At 40.1% G+C, this 12071-nt stretch overlaps 1 protein-coding gene across 1 annotated transcript in view; it reads right to left on the reverse strand.

Moving 5' to 3' along the window:
- Positions 1 to 12071, reverse strand: part of dnah9l (dynein, axonemal, heavy polypeptide 9 like) — a gene marked incomplete at both ends in the record, with an annotated part of 78372 nt that overhangs the window by 26110 nt on the left and 40191 nt on the right.

Here is a 12071-nt window from a genome sequence, read left to right on the forward strand (position 1 = left end):
ACAGATTATATTGAGTGGGGAGTGCTTGCAGCCTAGCTTTGACGACAAATTTTAAAATGCCTGCATTGATGGCTGGATTATGTAGCGCCGAGTGTGACACTGCCGGGTCCGCGCACTGTAGGCATGCAAGCTTACCCTGGAGGCGCAGGTTAACCCAGTAATGGCGCTGTTGTGTGTGTAAATGTTGTAGGATTTCATACCTGCACACACACACACACACACAACCAAATATACCCACAAACCCAAACACAGACATACACACACATACACACAAACAAACACACATGCATACACACACAGACAGGGTGTTTGTTACGGTTCTTGAGGCAGGGCATTTGAGGTATGGTTCTCTCAAGATGGTACCTTTGTGCTGATTCTTTCAGGAGTGTTTTTATGTTACAGTTCTCAAGGCAGTGTGTTTGTTATACGTTTCTCTAGGCAGTGTGTTTATGTTACGGTTCTCTAGGCAGTGTGTTTGTGTAACAGTTCTCTACACTGTAAACCCAAACAGTTCTACTAACTTATTAACATTATGTATTCAGTACTTAAAACCTTGTATTTAGTTGACCCAACTTTAAATGTATTAGTTTTCTGAGCAAGTGAAGACGTTTTAATTGTATTGGAATGTATTTGTTTGAGTAAACATTGCCTGATAAATTAGTATTATTCAAACGTGATGTCTGACGTCATCAACGTCGCTACAGGACTAGTTCAGAACAGAATCAGAGAACGCAGAGATCTTGTGATGAGAGACGGAGACAGCAGACTAAATACTTGTTTAGTATTAGTTAGACTTCTATAAGCACGTTCCTCCTGTAGAAGACTTTTAGTAATCCTGTCGCTGATAAGCGTCCTTATCTGGTAAGTAAACAGTGTTTTTTAGGTCTTTGTTGCGACAAAATTGAGGGGGGAAATGTTTGCAAATTTTCCTTTTAATAATTATAAATCATGCTTTGGCTGTCAAGTAGAAAGTTCAGTTGTGCAGCACATGACTGTTGGCGCTGGCGGCTAGGAAGCTAAAGAGCTAGTGAGTGTGTTATTTGCGCCAAATAGGTTCATGTTTAAAGTAAACAATCAATTGTTTGTGTTGAAACCAACTCATGTTCTACAGAAACACCATATAATTCACATCAGCATGCTAATGTTAAATGTAACTAGCTAGCTACTATGTGTTTTAATGGATCTTAGGTAAAAGTGTTATTAGCAAGCTAGCAATAATGGTCGAGAACTTCAGTTAAGACCTACAATATTTTGTTTGCCCTGACAGCATTCGTGTAGCATTTTGAGTGTGTGTGTCCCAGCAACGTCGACTAAAGAAACTATGAAGAGGCTGATGGAGATAATTTCCAAACACTGTTAATGACTTAAGAATATAATAATCATGTGCCTTGTTTTATTAAATCACCTTATATGTAGGGATGCACCGATACCGATACCAGTATCGGGTATCGGGTCGATACTTCGTTAAAATACTCGTACTCGTATTAAATTACCGATACCAAAAACCGATACCCAGTGTTGCGTCTTAACGCGTGTGTTTTCTTCTCTACTGTCTATGCCTGCCAGGTGTGAGAGCGGCGAGTTGCATAGAGGCCGAGAGCGGTATTGCAGACAGATAAGTTGAGGTTGAACTTGCAGTTTAAACTAGAAAATGCATTTCCTGAAGGAAATACCAGTGCATGAAATGCAAAGGTTAAGAAAGGAAGAAGAAAAGAAAGAAGAGTGAAAGAAGGAAAGAAGAAAGGAAAGAAGAGTGGAAGAAGGAAAGACAAAAGGAAAGAAGAGTGAAGAAAGGAGAGAAGAGTGGAAGAAGGAAAGAAGAAAGGAAAGAAGAGTGAAAGAAGGAAAGAAGAAAAGAAAGAAGAGTGAAGAAAGGAAAGAAGAGTGGAAGAAGGAAAGAAGAAAAGAAAGAAGAGTGAAATAATGAAAGAAGAAAGGAAAGAAGAGTGAAGGAAGGAAAGAAGAGTGGAAGAAGGAAAGAAGAAAAGAAAGAAGAGTGAAAGAAGGAAAGAATAAAGGAAAGAAGAGTGTAAGAAGGAAAGAAGAGTGAAGAAAGGAAAGAAGAGTGAAGAAAGGAAAGAAAAGTGGAAGAAGGAAAGAAGAGTGGATGAAGGAAAAAAGAAAGGCAAGAAGAGTGGAAGAAGGAAAGAAAAATGGAAGAAGAAAATAAGAAAGGAAAGAAGAGTGGAAGAAGGAAAGAAGAGTGAACAAGAGTGGCTGGGGTGAAGAGATAAAGAGAGAGTGAAAATATTGAAAAAAGGAGATAAAAATGGAGTGAAGAAGAGAGATTGAGGGTGAGAGAAAGTTGACTGAGAGAGAAAGATGGAGAGATGGAGAGAAAAAAAAATAAAGAATGGATGGTGTCTTAATGTCCTAGTTACAGTTAAATTGAGAGGGACAGAGAGAGAGGAGGTTCCTTTGATTTGGCACAGGTGTCAGTAAAGCACAGGTGCAAGCCAGTTTAAAGACCCTATTATGATGTCATAATGGCCCAATGTAAGTCAATGGGAGAAATTTATATTCGTTTTTCTTTAATATCTTAAAAAGTATAAAGTTTAGAAAAGTGAAAAATACATAGCATAAGTGTCGTTTACAAGACCTACGCGACAAAGTTTGAATGAAGTTTCTACGTTAAGCGGTTCGGGCTGAATTAATCGCAGAAAAAGGTAACAAGAAGAAGAAGAAGAAGAAGAAGCCTAGGAATAACAATACAGGGCATTTCATGCACTGTAATTAATTCAACTAGAAAATGCATTTCCTGAAGGAAATACCAGTGCATGAAATGCAAAAGTTAAGAAAGAACGAATAAAAGAAAAGTGAAAGAAGGAAGGAAGAAAGGAAAGAACAGTAAAAGAAGGAAAGAAGAGTTGAAGAAGGAAAGAAGAAAGGAAAGAAGAGTGAAGAAAGAAAGAAGAGTGGAAGAAGGGAAGAAGAAAGGAAAGAAGAGTGGAAGAAGGAAAGAAGAAAAGAAAAAGGTAAGAAGAGTGGAAGAAGGGAAGAAGAAAGGAAAGAAGAGTGGAAGAAGGAAAGAAGAAAGTAAAGAAGAGTAGAAAGAAGGAAAGAAGAAAGGAAAGAAGAGAGGAAGAAACAAAGTAAGGAAAGAAGAGTGAACAAGAGTGGCTCTGGATAAAGACAGTAAAGAGAGAGTGAAAATATTGAAAGAAGGAGAAAAATAGAGTGAAGCAGAGAGATGGAGTGTGAGAGAAAGTAGAGTGAGAGTGATAGAGAGAAAAAAAAGTAGAGTATGGAAGGTGTCTATTAATATTCCTAGTTATACAGTTGAATGGAGAGGTACAGAGAGAAGAGGACCCTTGGAGGCTTGCCGCAGGTGTCAGTGAAGCACAGGTGCAAGCCAGTTTAATTACCCTATTATGATGTCATAATGGCCCAATGTAAGTCAATGGGAAAGATTCAGATTCGTTTTTCTTTAATAACTTAAAAAGTATAAAGTTTAGAAAAGTGAAAAATACATAGCATAAGTGTCCTTTACAAGACCTACGCGACAAAGTTTGAATGAAGTTTCTACGTTAAGCGGTTCGGGCTGAATTAATCGCAGAAAAAGGTAACAAGAATAAGAAGAAGAAGCCTAGGAATAACAATACAGGGCATTTCATGCACTGTAATAACAGCTTGGATACGATGTGTGGAGGTGGCTTGCGTAAGCTAACGGTTTCGCTAGAGATTTTAAACTTAACACATACGACCTCCAGTAAAGGTAAGTGCTATCTTCGGTTATTTTATGTTTTGCAGTTAACTTAGAACTGCTGTTACATAGGCAAAGTGTAGGGGCTAGCCTACTGTCTTTAGCGACGCTGCGCCTATAACATATTATTGCTATTTGCTACGGTTGATTGACGGGGACGGGAATGTATTTGTTTTCTCCTCTTTTACCCGGACGCATTTAGGTCTCGAAAGGAGGACATGTGAGGGTAAAAGAGGACGTCTGTCTTGTTTTGTGTTTCAGGAATCTTGTTGAGTTGCTAGTTTGTCATAAACACCCGCTAGCAAGTAGCCGCTAGCAAGACATCCCGTTAGCGATGTTAGCAAGGTTGTTTTAACACTCTTGGACATTGATGCTAGTATTACGTTTTTTTTTTTCATTTTTCCGCCTGATGCTAATATTAAGTGCTCCTGCGTTTACTTCTTTGCAATGTTATTGTGATAGCTATGTTGGCTAGGTTGCAAACAACTTCCCTAACACCAGGGACGTGCAGTGAGGTTCGGAGCTGGTGAGGCACAGAAACCGGAAGTGATTACGTCATTTTGAGCTCTAGTTTAAACTATATATATAATGTATATATACATGTATATATGTCTATGGTTTTAAAATTGTCACCTGATCAGAACTGAAAAAACGTTGTTTTATTGTCTAATACCATTATTTTCAAACGATTGTTTTTTTTATTGTATTATGATGAGTTATTAATAAGATATTAATAGTTGCAAGCTAGTGTATGTAGCCCTCCCACCAATTATATGGCTCATTTCATTTTGTCTGGAGAAAATATAACTACGGTGGTGGGATGCTAATTTAAATGACCATTTAACCAACTCGGACAGCTTCGAAAAAACAATTCCATATTTATTTACACAACATATTAACATGTAAACAGTTAAACACCGCATACATAGCACACAATACCAAAATGTTCTACTGGCCAGTATAATTTAAAGTTGGTGCACTTTCGTTGGAGCTCATAACCGTCAGTTTGAGGTGAAACAAAATGAATCCACTCACGATTATCAGTATAGATCAGTGGAAATCCGTTGTCCTCTTCTTGAGTGAATGCAGTCAGTGGCTAGTTTAGCTCAGGATTAGCACCTACCTAGTCTGCTCACAACTTCAAGGCAACTTTCCTGGATCAACAGCCTTTAGCTTCTTTAGGTTCGTGTTGCGCATGAATATGTAGTCCCGTTGGGAAACGTGAAATACTCCAATGCAAATGTGTAATACTACTGTGTTAACTTAAAATACTTAAACGTTCTTAGTTAATTCAATATGCCTCAGGTTAGCAATGCAATCTTCCATTTTCGCTGTCAAACTCAAGTAGAGAAGTGAAGAAGAAAATCCAACGTCAGATTATATACCCAACAAGTGCCCTCTCGCTCGCCACCCTTCTTGAATCCGTGGTAGTGCGTGCCTCCCTTGCAATATTTTTCAATGCGTTTTCAGCTCAACTCAAAAGGTTCTACGCTTGCGCACGCATGCGTAAAACCCAGTTTGGAGTGATTTCGCAATCCTAGGGGAGGCACTGCCTACCCTGCCCATAGACTGCAATGCATCTGCCTCCCTTGACCGCACGTCCAATGCTCATTGGCTGATCACTGGGAACCGGAAATGTTCAAATTCAGCGATTTTGATAATAAAAATGCTCGAAATGATCGGAATCATGCAGAAATGACACTCGTAACACAGATAACTAGAGAAATATGAACATTTATTTTATAATACATAAATATATATGATTATTATACAAAAAAAACAAATTTTTTTAAATATTTTTTTTTTTTACTTTTCAAAATGACAGGTGAGGCTCTGCCTCCCCTGCCTCCTATGACTGCACGTCCCTGCCTAACACAGTCAAACTTCAGGCAAGTGTCAATTTGGCTGCAAGAACGTAGCCCAGTTCATTGTCAACATTAAACTCTAGTAAGAAATCGCTATACCGTTGTGCTGCCTTAACGGCGATTTGGACTCATTTTAAGATACATGATGACAGGAGTAAGGCACAGTGTAAGATCTGCACTGTTACAGTGTCGAGGGGCGGAAAGGAAAGTACTTCGTTTGACACAAGCAATTTGATTAAACATCTGAAGACGCACCATAGTGCTAAGCACACAAAGTTCACTCATGCCAGTGGCTTAAGAGACCAAGCAACCAATCTTTACTGACGTCTTTCAAAAGAAAAAAACGCGCACGCACACAGACAGAGAGAGAGAGAGAGAGAGAAGGGGAGGAAGAGAGTTGTTGATCCTTTTGTAACTGAACTGTGCTCATGTTCTTATCATCCAGGATAGTTCTGTTCACTTTTTGTTAAGCAGACTGTGTTGTTAACTATGCAGCAAATTAAATTGCCATCTGTCTATATTTTATATCTTTATTTTTGTTTAAACCAGAAAGCTCTGTTTATTTTTGGCTTGGGATAGCCTTCTGTTAATGTTGTACTATAGGCTTGACATAACCTGCAGAGGATAAAATAAAATCTTTCATGGAAACCAAATCTTGGAAGTATCGGTATCGGTACTCGGTATTGGCAAGTACACAAATAAAAATACTCGTACTCGTACTCGTATCGGTTTGTAAAAAAGTGGTATCGGTGCATCCCTACTTATATGAATCATGTACTTATGTAAGCAGGAACATGGCCTTTCTCTGTTTCAGCGTGTGTGTAATTTAGAATATTAGGTGCCACTGAGTCTGCATTTCTACAAGAGCATGTTTAGACCAGAGGTGATAAGCTTCTTCCGACCTTGTGCAAAACTGCCATCCTTGCAATATAGGGAGCCTTGGACGTCAGAGATCCACCACGTGGTTATCCCTGCTGAAAACTTAACTTCTGTCTATATAAACCTTGTGCGATGTGTTTATCGGGGCTTCACTTTCAGCCTTGTGCTGGGAGTGGGCCCAATTGCAATTGTTGTTTGTCTAATAAATATACTTATATGCGCTCAGGAGTCCTAAAGTAACTCGGATTCATTTTCACCTAAAATATTTGGGGGCTTGTGACAGGGATTCCAACAACCTCATCAACTCTCCACACTGGGCTAATCATGAGGACCTGAACCATACGGAGAGTACGAGACTCCGTTTCTCTAAAGACCTCCAACTTGAATTGGAAGGAGGCCAGGGCCTGCCAAGCGAGGAGAGCCGAGAGTGAAGGAATTGAATTGAACTATAGGGGTTGGACTCCAAGCAGTTTGTGAGTATATTGTTTGTTTGCTTGTTTGAGACGAACTTTTTGCCTGTTTGCCGCGGGGTGGAAAGGGGAACAAAGGTTCAAGGAAGGACTTTTTCCTGTTTGCCTCATGTGTTGATCAAATTGCTAGAGTTAGAGAGACTCCTGCCTGTAGTTTTCATGTTTTGGAGCCCTCAAGGTAAAAAGTTATAAGCACTGTTCACTTTCCTGTCGCCTGTAAAGGCAAGGGTAATAGAAGAAAGGGTACCGTACGTTTTTTGGAACAGTAAAGGTTATATGTAAAGAAGCCTGTTGCCAAAAGAAAGGTTAGCGCGCAGTAAAGGTATAAGCACTGTTCACCTTCCCGTCGCCTGGTAAGGCAAGGGTAATGGAAGGATGGGTACCGTACGTTTTTGGAACTTTGAAAATTGAAACTCTCCAGGCCAATTTCTCTGGATATTTATGTATACATTCCTGTTCGCCTAATATGAAGTAAAAAAAGGGAAAAGTGAAACAATGTGTGGAACTTTTGATAATTACTGTACTGCTCTACATTTTGGGACTGTTAGCATATTGATCACAACAGGCACAGTCAAATATCCGCAATGGGGCCTGGCCAAAGATCATCTGTGGTTGAAAACCAGGCTGCCAAAACACACTTTCCATAAAAGAGACTGTTTACATTTTTCTGCCCAGTAATATTCAACAGCCGATGTGTTTTGCAGAAGGCCTTCAAGGCCACAGCTAAGAGGCCTTGTTTGAACGTTATCTGAACCTAGGCGAGCTAAAGATACACACACACACAGTTGACACCCACTATGTTAGCCTAAAAATACAAAGTATACAAATGTGTGATGAGAAATTTGATGACAATTTGAATGATTGACTTATGATGATATGGAGTGATGCTCAGTAATGATCTCTGTTCCGAAAATCCATGTGATGAAGCTCAGAGTGATGCTTTTGAAGTTATCCATTGAAATTGATAATTGACCAATTAAGAAAGATGAATTGATTGTGATTTTGAATAATCCATTGAAACATATAAAAGGAGGGACTAATGGAGATAATTTTTAAACACTGTTAATGACTTAAGAATATAATAATCAAGTGCCTTGTATTATTAATAAACATATATGAATCATGTACTTATGTAAGCAGGAACATGGCTTTTCTGTGTTTCTGTGTGTGTGTAACTTAGAATATTAGGTCATGGATGACTAAAGTATGCCAGGCTGTCCAAATACACCAAAATGCTTAATTAAAATGCTAAGATTATTTTTCAGGAGTGAGGCTTGCCTAGGGCGCTAAATGTGCTAGGGCCAGCCCTGGGCATATAAACAACAAACAGATTTGATATAGACACATAAAAAGTCGTGTTGACAATTTTTTTCACATAAAATAATTCCCAGTAACAGACCCCCGAGACGCATTCTTGTTGCAATTTTGTTGATTACTCCCGCTCCTCTGATTACTAATATAGACGCACACGATGTCAGTTATACAGGCAGATCGGATTTAGAAGCGGATGCTCATATATATTGTTTTATGCCACATGTGTAACTTCAAGCATCCCTTTTCTGAGGCAGTACTGTTTAGACATTTGAGAAGTCATTTGCGAAAGCACAAGATGGTTGCGTGCCCATTCAGGAACTGTAACTACCGCACAAATGTATATTCTTCCTTTAATGCACAACAAACCAGAGCCCATGTGTCAGGACTTCGGGTGGCAATTGCCATAATTTGGCACATTGGCGGCATCTAGTGGCAAAAAGGACATTTTACTCGATGTTTGTGTTCATGAGTGCCTTTGTTTCTCGTTGTGTGCCCTCACCTGTTTCTCATTGTGTGCCCTCACCTGTTTCTCATTGTGTGCCCTCACCTGTTTCTCATTGTGTGCCCTCACCTGTGTCCCATTGTGTGCCCTCACCTGTAACTAATTGTGTGACCTCACCTGTGTCACATTGTATGTTTGCAACCTGACTCACAGTTTAATACCTGGCTAGTTTCCCTGCCCTTTATCGGGTCGTTAGATTGTCTTTGGTTGCTAGAAGTGCTCTCAAGCACTGTAGTTTGTCATGCTCTCAAGCACATTAGTTTGTAGTGCTCTCAGGCACATTTGTTGTTAGTGGTTAGTTTATGGCCTTTTGCCCTGTTCTTGTTTTTCTGCGTTTTGGAGTTACCACTTGTCTTCTGTGCTTTGGATCACCTTTGTTTGGAATTATCTCTGTTTTTGAAAATAAAGAAAGTAAGTTTCAACACCAGCCTGCAATTGGGTCCTCACTGCTTCAGTAGGTTAAACACTGGTTACTAATCCAGCAGCCTGGGTTCAATCCCAGGCATAGCCTTGACACCATGGAGATAGTTCACATTTTTGAAGATGGTGTGGTGTCCGTAGAGAACGATGGAACTTCGGCAGCATCTTCTGCTGATGGTGTTGATGAAGGACCTGCTCAGTGTGAGACTACACATGACTTTGATTAATCTGAGGTTGAGAGTGACAGTCACACTGATGATTTGAGGGCCCAGTTGCTCTATAACTTGGCGTCATTATTTTCGAAGATGCAAAATGTTCTTCAAGTCTCTGTCTTTGCAACTCAAAAATTGAAGAACATTTGTCTCAAATATTTTTTTTGTCCAAGCCAATCATCAATAAGACAATACAAAGGGTCTTGCAGAGACATGACATTGTTGTTAGTGAACATCTTTAGGTGAACTAGTCAGTGCTGTTACCATGGGCTGTAACATTTTTACTAGTGCAACAGCTTAAGGCGAGGAATTATCCACGACTAAGAGACAGAAAACTTAAGTTGAAAGAAATGACCCTGTAGTAAGGCCTGTAGAGTATGAACTAGAGCCAGGACACACTACAGTGCACATTTCCAGAGATGATCCAGGAGATATTTAGACATACGGTCTTTCTGGATAAAATTAAAGAAATAAAACCAGCACAACCAGGTCAGTATATGAGCCACCAAGATGGATCATATTTCAAAAATAATGAACTACTGTCCTCAGATGAGCTAACCCTACCCCTACTTTTGTACAATGATGATCTTGAAAGAGCTAATCCACTTGGCACGTCAAGAACAATGTATAAGCTAAATGCAGTTTACTGGGCCCTTGCTGATCTAAATACAGGTCAAACTTGCATGTAATTCAGCTTGCAGCATTATGTAAAGTCCCTGATATTGAGAGATTTGGCTATTGTCACATCCAGCTCACAGACATGACAAATAAAAGCCAAAAGAGTTTTCATTTATTAACAACTACGCAAGAGTGGGGAGCAAGGTTTCCCCATTATCTCTCTCTGGAGCTCTGTGTAAAGCTCCGTCAGAATCTCCTTGGCACCTGTGGATTGTGCTTTTGTAGTACTTGGAACACCGGCCCCAGGTGCTCTCAATTACTAACGAGCCAACCACACCTGCTGGGCATCTGCAACACAAAACACAGACCAAGACGAGCAGCCAGCCCAGCACCCAAAAGCGACAGGGTCGTCACGCTATGAAAAAACACTTGGTGCTCTCTATGGAGAACTGTGTACTCTTGAAACAGATGGTGTGTTCATTGAATCCATTGGCAAGCTAGTTAAGGGCACTGTCATGTGTGTGGTGTCTGACAATCTTGCAGTCCATTCGTTTGCAGGTTTTATGAAGTCTTTCAGATCCAAAAATGTTTGCAGATTCTGCACTGCTACCATAGACCAAATTCCAAAGCAGTTGCTATAAAAGAACCCTATTGGAGGCAATGGTCATGAAAATGCTGCTTTGCTTAGATTGCTCTCTTTGATTATTGGTGATAGAATTCCTGAGGACGATGAAGCTTGGACAGTGCTTATGGATTTGAAAGAAATAGCTGAGTTGGTACTGTCCCCAAAATGTACAGGGGAATATATCCAGTACTTACAGACTAAGATTTGAGACCTTCGCCAAATGTTGAAGAAAGTCTTTCCTGACTTCAAACTCCACCCCAAACATCACTACTTAGAACATTATCCTGGCCTCATTCATGCTTTGGCCCACTTGTTCACCTTTGGACACTTAGATTTGAAGGAAAACATCGCTTTTTCAAGCGTACTGTTCATGGCACGCAAAACTTGCCTGGAGGCATCGGTACATGATGGCATACTATCAAGGGGAACTTCTCATAACATCAAGGTGATATATATGAATTAATTGAGAAGTAGATAGATTCTTACCAGATGGGCTTTAGTCCTATTGGTAGGTTATTGTTCAAATTTGACAATGCCTCTTTAGCCTTCCTTTTACCTTCACATTTACTAACATCTTTTATCCCAGGGGTCAATTTGACCCCAGCAATTTAAACCTCCTGAAAATGATTTTAATTTAAAAAAAATGACCCAAGTTTATGTGACAGGTACTTTATCTGTTTATTGACTACCTCACTTTTTTCAGTGTGTTAAAAACAGAAAAAGGAGATGGCTGCCCCCCAGAAATTTCTGCTACGTGTTATTTTGGACTCGGGTGTTGCCATGAAGCTCTCTCTAAATGGTCGGCCAGAGTCTGTAGAAGAGCTGAAGAGGATGATGAAAGAGAAGTTCAAGCCAAGACTCGACAGTGACTTAAGCCTTCAATATGAAGACCCGGACTTTGATGGGCAGCTGACTGTACTTGTGGATATAGAGGAACTGCCAGAGAAGGGTATATTGAAAGTTATGAGATCAGAAAGTAATGACTCTTTTGCTGGCAGCTCTGTTACAGACATACTCCCACATGTATCGTTTACTCAGCGCAAGAAGAGCTGGCCTGACTCGTTCTCTGTGCCAACTTTCTCAGATGAAGTGGAGCATGTTCTTGAAGAAGGAAAACGTGTCTTCGAGACGTCTGGAAAGACATTACAATTAACAAGATCCGAGAAGCACAACGTGCCGGAAAGTATGGCTGAAACAATGTACAGCTTCAAGCCATACCCAAATGACAGGGAACGTGGTGAGGCTGCTGAAGCCCTGATTACATCGCACCCATGCCTCAAAGAGTTTGGCAGCAAGAGTGGGTGGTTTGGATGGAAGATTAGTTTAGACTTTAAGATGGCGAATTACCGTCGAAAACTGGCCAGATCAGGGTGTGCAGAGGTGTCTATCAATGCAGGGAAGAGGAGCAAAAACAACCCAGACAATGAGAACGCTAATTCCAACATTAAAAAAGCCAGACGTTC

Source organism: Sprattus sprattus (assembly GCF_963457725.1).
Source record: "Sprattus sprattus genome assembly, chromosome: 3".
NCBI classification, from domain to species: Eukaryota; Metazoa; Chordata; class Actinopteri; order Clupeiformes; family Clupeidae; genus Sprattus; species Sprattus sprattus.